Below are 8,974 nucleotides of genomic sequence, written 5' to 3' on the forward strand. Positions count from 1 at the left end.
GAGTTGGATGATACTAAGTACATTTTAGTAAATTTTTATGGGTTCAACAATAGAGCTGAAAACCGGAAATTAATTTCTGATTTGAAAAAAATGATAGAAGAATGGAAGATCATTTATTCAATAGAAAAAGTCGTTGTTGCAGGTGACTTTAATATGGCACCAGATGAAAAACTGGATAGATTTCCAACTAAATATAACTCTTCTCATTTTAACCAAATAATAATGGATTTCTCCTGCACCCTTAACCTAATCGAATAATAGGGTTATAGTCATCAATAAGAAGTCCTTATTTAAATCAGACTGGTATGATAGCGGTGTATGTTTTGTTGTTGATCTGCTTGATAAAAACGGAAACTTGCTATCTTATGAAGAATTTATTGATAAGTATAAAATTGACATTTCATTTAATAATTATAATAAGGTTTGTAAAGCGATACCCACACCGTTGTTAAATCTTATCGTAAATACTTTAAAGTATTCACTAATAAGAACATGCTTACCTTCACTGACGATAGGTAATACCTCAATAAATGACAAACAATTTAATAATAAGTTTATCTCTAATACCTTTAAGCAAATAGTATTCTGCAACTACAATGTCAATGTCAGACATGACCTTGATAGCATGTTGAAAGAAAAGTCATTTTCTTTTTACCTAAAATACCCACTTGCGTCTAAAATGAAAGAAACACACTTCAGAATCATATCCGGCATTTATCCAGTTGGAGAATTCCTGTATAAAAGGTTTAATTTTGAGGACGACTCTTGTGTGTTGTAAAGGCTCACCTTCTAGCACATTCACTTCACCAGATGCACCTTGTTTCTTTTCCTCACCTTTGTTTGGGTGTGGTGCTTGGCCTTAATTGCACTCACCTGTCACTCGTTATATAAGGACTGCACTCACCTACCCCTCACGCTTTCTTCACTCCCACATGGGGCGGCAGCTGAGGTGAGTTTCTCTTTGAGTCTCCTGAGTTCATGTATCATTTTGAGTTACTTAAATCATACTTTATGTCCTTTTTAGAGAGAGCAGTCCATGTGTGTCTTTCTTTCCTTTACCCGTTATACAATATACAATAAAACAACAAAACCTGCACATGATTGATGACTGCTTATTTTCATTCTAATCGGATGAGCCCATGATGACGACTACTGAAACCCTGAACCTTCCTTCCTCCAAAACACTTGTGCTTTCTGTTCTTCCGATCCAGAAACACTAGAGCATCTATTTTTCACTTGTTTCACTCAGAATTTCCAATATACCTTCCTTCACATCTAAGGATGTTCTTTACTTTATGGACAATCTGGATTCTGAAATCTCAGATGTTGTCAATTTTGTAATAGTGCTATATAAGTTTTTTTTATTCATGTATGTAAGTGGAAGAATGCCTCTCCTATGTTTACCGTCTTCTTGAATTACTTTTGTCAATATTTTAAGTCACTTAAGCTTATTTCAAATATGAATAAAAAACTGCTGTACTATACTGTAAAATCACAAAATACTTGCTATTCTAATTTTCCTGCCTGTGTCAAAAGGTCTATGTTCCTTATTACTTTACCCTAGAAACTTTTATTTTCTCCCTGTAAAGTTATAATGACTTGCTTCACCATCTCTATAATGTAAATTGTTACAATTCTAGTCTGTTTCCTTGACTTGTTTTGTATATGAAAATTTCTTTCAATAAAAAAAAAAGAAAGTATTTCTGAGTTCGCGCCATTACCCCGATTCATAGCGGAAGCCGGTTTTTTACTTCTGCTTGCGCTGTTGTTGACAGTTGCAGGGTTACACCTTCACTGTTGATAAAGATTTCTCTGACTGCAGTTTCTTTTACCTGGAGTAAATGGCAACACATCGAAGGTGGATACACAGTAGAGATGTTTTAAAAAGCAGCGAGCACAGTTCAGTTGCAGTGCCTCACCCGTCACTTCTCACAGAGTAGATAGATGACATGAAACTATGGCCCGATGTTAGCTACATCGACATTATTAATTACCTTGTATTTTCCGAAGGCGTTGATGGCGAGGAATTACATATTTACAAGAGCACTGAGGTGTATAATTACCTGCACAGCAACAAAATTGATAAAGTACTGCTCAACAAACAAGGCGACTTTATTTTTCTTAAAGCAGCTGTAGAGCCGAGCCAAAGCATTAATCAAGCGAAACACTTAGCATGGGTAATGCTAAGAGAAAGTGGAGTAGTGGAGACAGTCAGCTGTTCCTGTATCGCCGGATTAGGGAGATCATGTAGTCATGCGGCTGCTATTCTGTGGAAGGTATATCACTTATTTGGATATCACAATGTTTAAATCACTGAAACAGAAACACTGGACTGGTCAAAGGCTGTGATTAAGGAGTCACGCTACTGCCATCTAGCCAAGTATTACGTGGAGCACTGTTTACATGTGAAAGCCACTCGTTAACTTTGTGTGGGCTGTATGCTGTACAATCACATGAAGATAAAACATAAAAAAAATAAAAGACTGCACATTAAGGTCAAATTTACAAGACAAGAACAACTATAGTTATAAGAAGTGACACAGGGTAGTATAATACATGTTTGTTTATATATATGTATATTTGTACACACACACTACTTTGAAAAAAATTAGACTGTGGGTGTATATTTCTGCATCAAAAAGTAACTATTAATATGAAATGGATAATATGGGTGACTTTGCCAGTGTTTATATCTGTTTTGGATATGATTCAGGTGTATTGACCCAGGGTCATATCTATAACATGCAGGACACAGACCATGTACTGCTTTTGTTAGTGTAAACTTCCTCATTATGTTAAATCTTGAGTATTGACAGTGAGAAAAAACTATTAATGTTTGTTACAGGTGCAGAATGCTGCGATCAGTGGAAAGACAGGGCTTGCGTGTACAGACGAGCAGCGCAGGTGGAATGCAGGGACAGCAAAGAACCTTGAACCTAAACGTCTAAGCCAGATAAACTTCAGACATCACAGGACAGAGCAGCAGTACGATGTGAACTCTCGGACTGCAGTGACACAATTTCTCCCTAACACACCATATCACCTTACACATCAAGACTTTATTGACAGTGTTAGCAAAGCACCAGTGAAGCCACTTTTCCTCCTCAGGAAAACACATTAATTGGAAAGTGTTACAATGCCTCGCCGTCTGCAGGTCCTTACCGCAACAGTAAGGCAAGGCAAGGCAAGTTTATTTGTATAGCACAATTCAACAACAAGGTGATTCAGAGTGCTTTACAGAGACATTAGAAACAAGAACAAATAAAAAGCATGATTTAAAATACGGTACAGTTGATGAGCAATTTTTTCAGCCACACCAAGCACACAGTTACAAACTAAGCTGTAATCCATGCAGGGCATTCTACCAGGCATACATTAGAGTTTCTGTCACGATCTGAGGGGACAGACCGTGCGGGGGTGTGTGTGGTGGACCCAGATGCAAACACAAGAGAGTGGACCGGAGTAAACTTCAACTGAAAGCGAGCCTTTATTGTGGCTGATGACAGGTCTCAACACAAAGCAGAAACACCGTGACTAAACTGAACCTAAACTAAACTGGGAAACAGGTACTGATAAACTAAGGAGACTCAGAAAACCATGACAATGTTGTACAGACTGACCGGGAGGACATGGAGGGTAGGAACACAGACGACGCGACGCAGACTACATGAAACACAGAGACTAAATACACATGAGGGATGATCAGGGGAAGTGGCCACACATGGGATCACAGCTGACACACATGAACCTAACGACAGGATAGGAGGGTGCAACTGAATACACTGACATGAATACAGATTTACAAAGTAAAACAGGAAACATGGAAATTAGACATGACAAGAACTAAACATCACCACGCAGACATGACTCACGACCCAGGGAAACTTAGTACAGGGGAGATGACATAACACACCAGCCCACAGTTCATGAGTTCAGGCGGCCGACCCGGGGGTTGGCAACCCAACAGGCCACGCCATCCCCCATCAGGAGGCCGGCCATGCGGGAGGCAGCGGCGGTGCAGTTCAGGAGGCCACCCCCGAGCCTGTGGGCACAAGAGTTCAAGGGTCACACGGTCGGGGGGCCGACCAGGCGGGCGCCACAGGTGACAGAGCCGGTCAGGAGGCCAGCCGTGCGGAAGGCAACGGCGGCGACGAAGGGGACGACAGAGCAGTTCAGGGGGCCAGCCGCGCGGAAGGCAGCGGCGGCTCTCCAGTGTCAGGCGTACTGGCCGAGGCCCGGTGGGCACAGGACCAGTCGAGGCAGGACCAGGCGGTGGCGTGGCAGCCACAGGCGACGGAGCCGGACCAGGCGACGGCGAAGCAGGAGCTGAGGCTGGACCAGGCGACGGCGAAGCAGGGGCTGAAGCCGGACCAGGCGAAGCAGAAGCAGAAGCCGAAGTTTCTGTTTTTTCTGAAACCATCTGAAAGAAAAACTATTTTTCTTGCTTTATGTAGTGTGGAAGTTTTTAATGTTTCTTTCATCTGTGATGTTCTTGAATGTGTTCACATGAAGATGGTACAGGTGATTACCTGAAGAGCTACTTAACCCGGCGCTGACGGATGCTCCACGCCAGTCCGTTAATCACCTCTCTGTGGTAACTAGACTCCCGCGAAGGCATTGCATTAATATCTTGTTGGAGCTTCGTTAAATCTGCCTACTTGTGTCTAGGTTTCGATCCGGCGTTCAGCGTCTGCCACCTGCCTTTCCTCCTGCTCAATTGGATCACCCGGTGCATCATCTGGCCCATTCACTACCTCCACGGATTTCCTTCTCACGGAGTTCCCTCCCGAGCTCCCATGGTCCCGCTCTAATCGTAAGCCAACTAGTCTAACTCAGTTTTGATGTGTTTCTCCCGCTTCCCGGCTCCCTAGTAATCTTCTCCCCTTTCTGTTGCAGCCTCCCACGGTCCCGATTCCGGCTTCCTCACGTCATTGTTTCCCCGGGTTTTTTTAGTTCCTCGTTTTGCTCCTCTGGTTTTCCCGGGTCGCCTTTTGTTGTTATAATAAAGTGTCATTTTCTGCTAGCGCTTGAGTCTGCGTTTGGACCCTTTTGTGCACGTGCGCCGCGGCGCATGACACTGACAGTCTTGCAGTGAAACAGGGGCCCGCATGCAATTCTCCACTTTGGCCACTGTATTGTTGGGTGTTCAGAGACAAAGACTTTAAGCTGATTTGAGGTTGATTTTTTCTTTTCTCCACTTGATGGCAGCAAATATTTGCTCAACACTGACCCACCTCCATGACTGCTCTGTTGCTACCACAGACTGAAGATGTGTACTGTGAGGATGGTGTTGGTGCACTGCTAACTTTAAAAGATTTTCATCTTTCTGGAGTCAGTGCAGAGTTTCAAGTTTACTAACACTTCAGTAAATGCTTCAGTTTTTTCTTCTTGAAGAGATTTAAAAAAAATTAAAACAGAGAAAACTAACTTTATTTGGCATGATTACTGATAAAGATCAAGAAAAGTTAGAGAGGACAGGGAATGAACTCTAAATCTAGGGATTATTAGACACCACCAGAAGGCAGCAGGTTCTGTAGCAGGAGTAACTGTATTGTAAGTGTAAGTGTAAGTGTAAGTGTTTTAAAATGTGAAAGTATAGGCAAACTTTTTTTTATAACTCTTTATTTTGTACTTTTTCCTTTGTATTACATACGGACAAGACAATAATAATAATAACACAACAACAAACACACAAAAAAAAAAAAAAAAAAAAAAAAAAAAAAAAAACACGAGAGGTCCCGCCCTATAAGGCTGACTGAGACTTATAAATTATCCATTTTGTCCACTGTTTTCGGTGTTTGTCAGATTTCAGTCTCAGAGTGTAAGTCATTTTTTCCATTGTATATATGTCCTCGATTACGTCCATCCAGTCTTCCAGTTTTAAAGGATCGCTTTTCAGCCAATTCTTTGTTATCACCTTTTTGCTTGACAACAACATAATCTTAAACAAATACCAGTCCTCCTTTTTTACATTTTCCCATATTCCAAAATAGGCAAACTTTTAACATCTCTAAAACCTTCTCCTTCTCTTGGCATGAGCTTGCTTGGGGTCAAGGGTTTTTCCAGGTCCAGGATAAAAGAAGTTTCATGAAAAGGAGACAAGTTTTAGATCCAAATCCAAAGTGACTGCTGATAAGGGTGAGAGAGAATTGACAGGTGAGTTTGAGCTTACTTTGAACATCCATAGGGGAAGTGTTGCAAAGGGGAGGAACAGGGCACAAGCTGACAGTCCAGGGCAGTGTCACTGTTGAAGGGTGAGAAGGCAGGTGGATCGGCTGAAGTAAGTGATCCATGTTCGGCTTGCTTATCTTTACAATGAGGATAGACGGCAAGATTCTCTTCAGCCATCAGGAGGAAACTGGGAACAAGATGCTGCATCCACAGAAGTAGTTATATGTTACAAATAAAGTTCAGATGTTACTCATTTTATTGACTGATTGATTGACTGATAATATTTTATTTATCTCGAGGGAATTTGTTTTAAAGATGATCTGGAGTCTTTAGAGGATGATTTAAAAATATAGTCAATATGTGTGAAATAGACAATAGACAGTTACAATTGGTCAGAATTAGATGATGAATCTTTACATTAATTAACTATAAAATAAAAAGCTATGCCAGTTTCTAGCTTTGCTTAACATTGTATAGAAAAGACCTGATGACACAAAATCTTTAAGTGTAAAAGTTAAACTCATCTAAAGTCTGAGGGCTCAAGGCTGGCAAGAAACACAGTCGACTGAATCCCAAAACAGCTGAAAGCCTGTGGTTATAACAATAAACATAGCAGGTTTTTTTGTTTGTTTTATTTAACAAGCTGAGCAGCTGATAAAACCCCACAAAGGTTAAAAAAAATCACAGCTTGTTCTCTACTACTACTTTTCTTTCCTTATTTGTTTGAGGACTTCTCCAAAATGTATGTTGATCACCAGAGATGGGCAGTAACGCGTTACTTGTAACGCGTTACGCGTTACTTGTAACGCGTTACTGTAATCCGATTACTTTTTTCAAGTAACTAGTAAAGTAAGGGATTACTATTGCAAAAACGGTAATTAGATTACTGTTACTTTCCCGTAGGAACGCTGCGTTACTGCATTACTAAAACCGTGATTTTTTTGCGAGAATGTCTCATGACAGTGACGTAAGCGAGTGCGACGTTCGTGACAACAGCTGTGTGCAGATCAACAATGGATCATATATCGAGTGCGGGAGAGAGTATGAGCGTGCAGCGTTTAAAGCGTGGAAGTACTGACCTTACTTTGAGTTTGATTCCATAAAAAGTGACAAAAACATTAGCGTCCATTAGCATTGTGCGTGGGAAGAAAACATCTTTTTACAGCGAAAAAAACCCCTAAACTTCCAAGCAAGCTCTGAGTGCGCAACGACGTAATGGGAAACTCACAGAGAAACTGCCGTATCCTTCCACTGACCGCTGCGGCACACCTGCACCAGGGTAAACCTCCGCCTACCCAACTCCTGCTGTACAGGTGAAAATAGAGCAACAGGACCGCTAGTCTTTGATTTTATTTATTTTCTGCTGTGTTTTACTTGCATCTATTTGAAAGAGTGAGTGTAAACACAAAAAAAAAAAAAAAAATTTATGTGCTGGAATGTGCAGAAAATAGGTTTAAATATTAAACAAATTTCTTCCAGTCAGAGAATGTTGCATATAATTAAAATTTTGCTTGATGCATAAAGTTAAAAGATTAAAATTAATAAAACTATAAAAGTTTTAAAAAGAGACTTTTCCATTTGATTACATTTTGTATGATGGATTATGCAGAAAAAGTAGAATTGGGCTGAAAGATCTATCACTTTATCACCTACTCAGGTTGTAAATCGTGTTTTTAAAAAGTAACTAAGTAACTAAGTAATTAATTACTTTTGAAAATAAGTAATCAGTAAAGTAACGGGTGGCTGTAGCTCAGGTGGCAGAGCAGGTCAGCCACTAATCAGAAGGTCGGTGGTTCGATCCCAGGCTGCATCCTGGCTGCATGCCAAATATCCTTGGGCAAGATACTAACCCCATGTTTGCCTACTGGTGGTGGTCAGAGGGCCCGGTGGCGCCTGTGTCCGGCAGCCTCGCCTCTGTCAGTGCGCCCCAGGGCAGCTGTGGCTACAATGTAGCTTGCCATCGCCAGTGTGTGAATGTGTGTGTGAATGGGTGGATGACTGAATGTAGTGTAAAGCGCTTTGGGGTCCTACGGACTAGAAAAGCGCTATACAAATGCAGGCCATTTACCATTTACTTTTTGGGGGAAGTAATCAGTAATTAGTTACTGATTACTTTTTTCAAGTAACTTGACCAACACTGTTGATCACAATTACTAATAGTCTGGTATGATGAGTGTCTTTGGAAGAGAATATCTGCAGGATAATCTACTTGGACGAGGCAGAGAAACTAAACAAATCTGCGCCCATCATGACAAATACATGCTAAATGTGCAAAACTATTAGGTCACATCTCTTAAACTTGGTGTTGGCGTTTTCGGTCGCATTGCCACAGATTCAGAGCACACACCATTCATGCATGATGCTGTAACAGGATGCACCACTGCAATAAATCAGTTCATGAAATTTATTCCAACTAAGATATTCAGAGATCAATCATTAAACCTATTATTGCAAAGTGAAGCATTTAGGAAGCACAGAAATTACATTGAGGTTACAGTGTGTAACAGTACTGACTTAGTGACATGTGACTTAGCACAGAATCTATGAACTGGGAGCTTTGTGGTGCTCCTGTAGGTGTTATTTTCTATCTGAGGTTATACTGAGTGTAGCATGATGTAGACTGTTCTGTTTTTTCCTCCTCTTCAGCCTCAGCATGCATTTGCTTTGTTGGCACAGGAAATGACAGAGCTCATGGGTAGAAATGTTCTGTAAACATTTCATACGTAAGGAACAAGTATAGATCTTCTGATTTTGCTGACGATGCCGTGTGTTATATTTGACTCATGTCAGGAGTCACTCTGTA

This window comes from Maylandia zebra, unplaced genomic scaffold, assembly GCF_041146795.1.
Source record: "Maylandia zebra isolate NMK-2024a unplaced genomic scaffold, Mzebra_GT3a scaffold05, whole genome shotgun sequence".
Taxonomy (NCBI): Eukaryota; Metazoa; Chordata; class Actinopteri; order Cichliformes; family Cichlidae; genus Maylandia; species Maylandia zebra.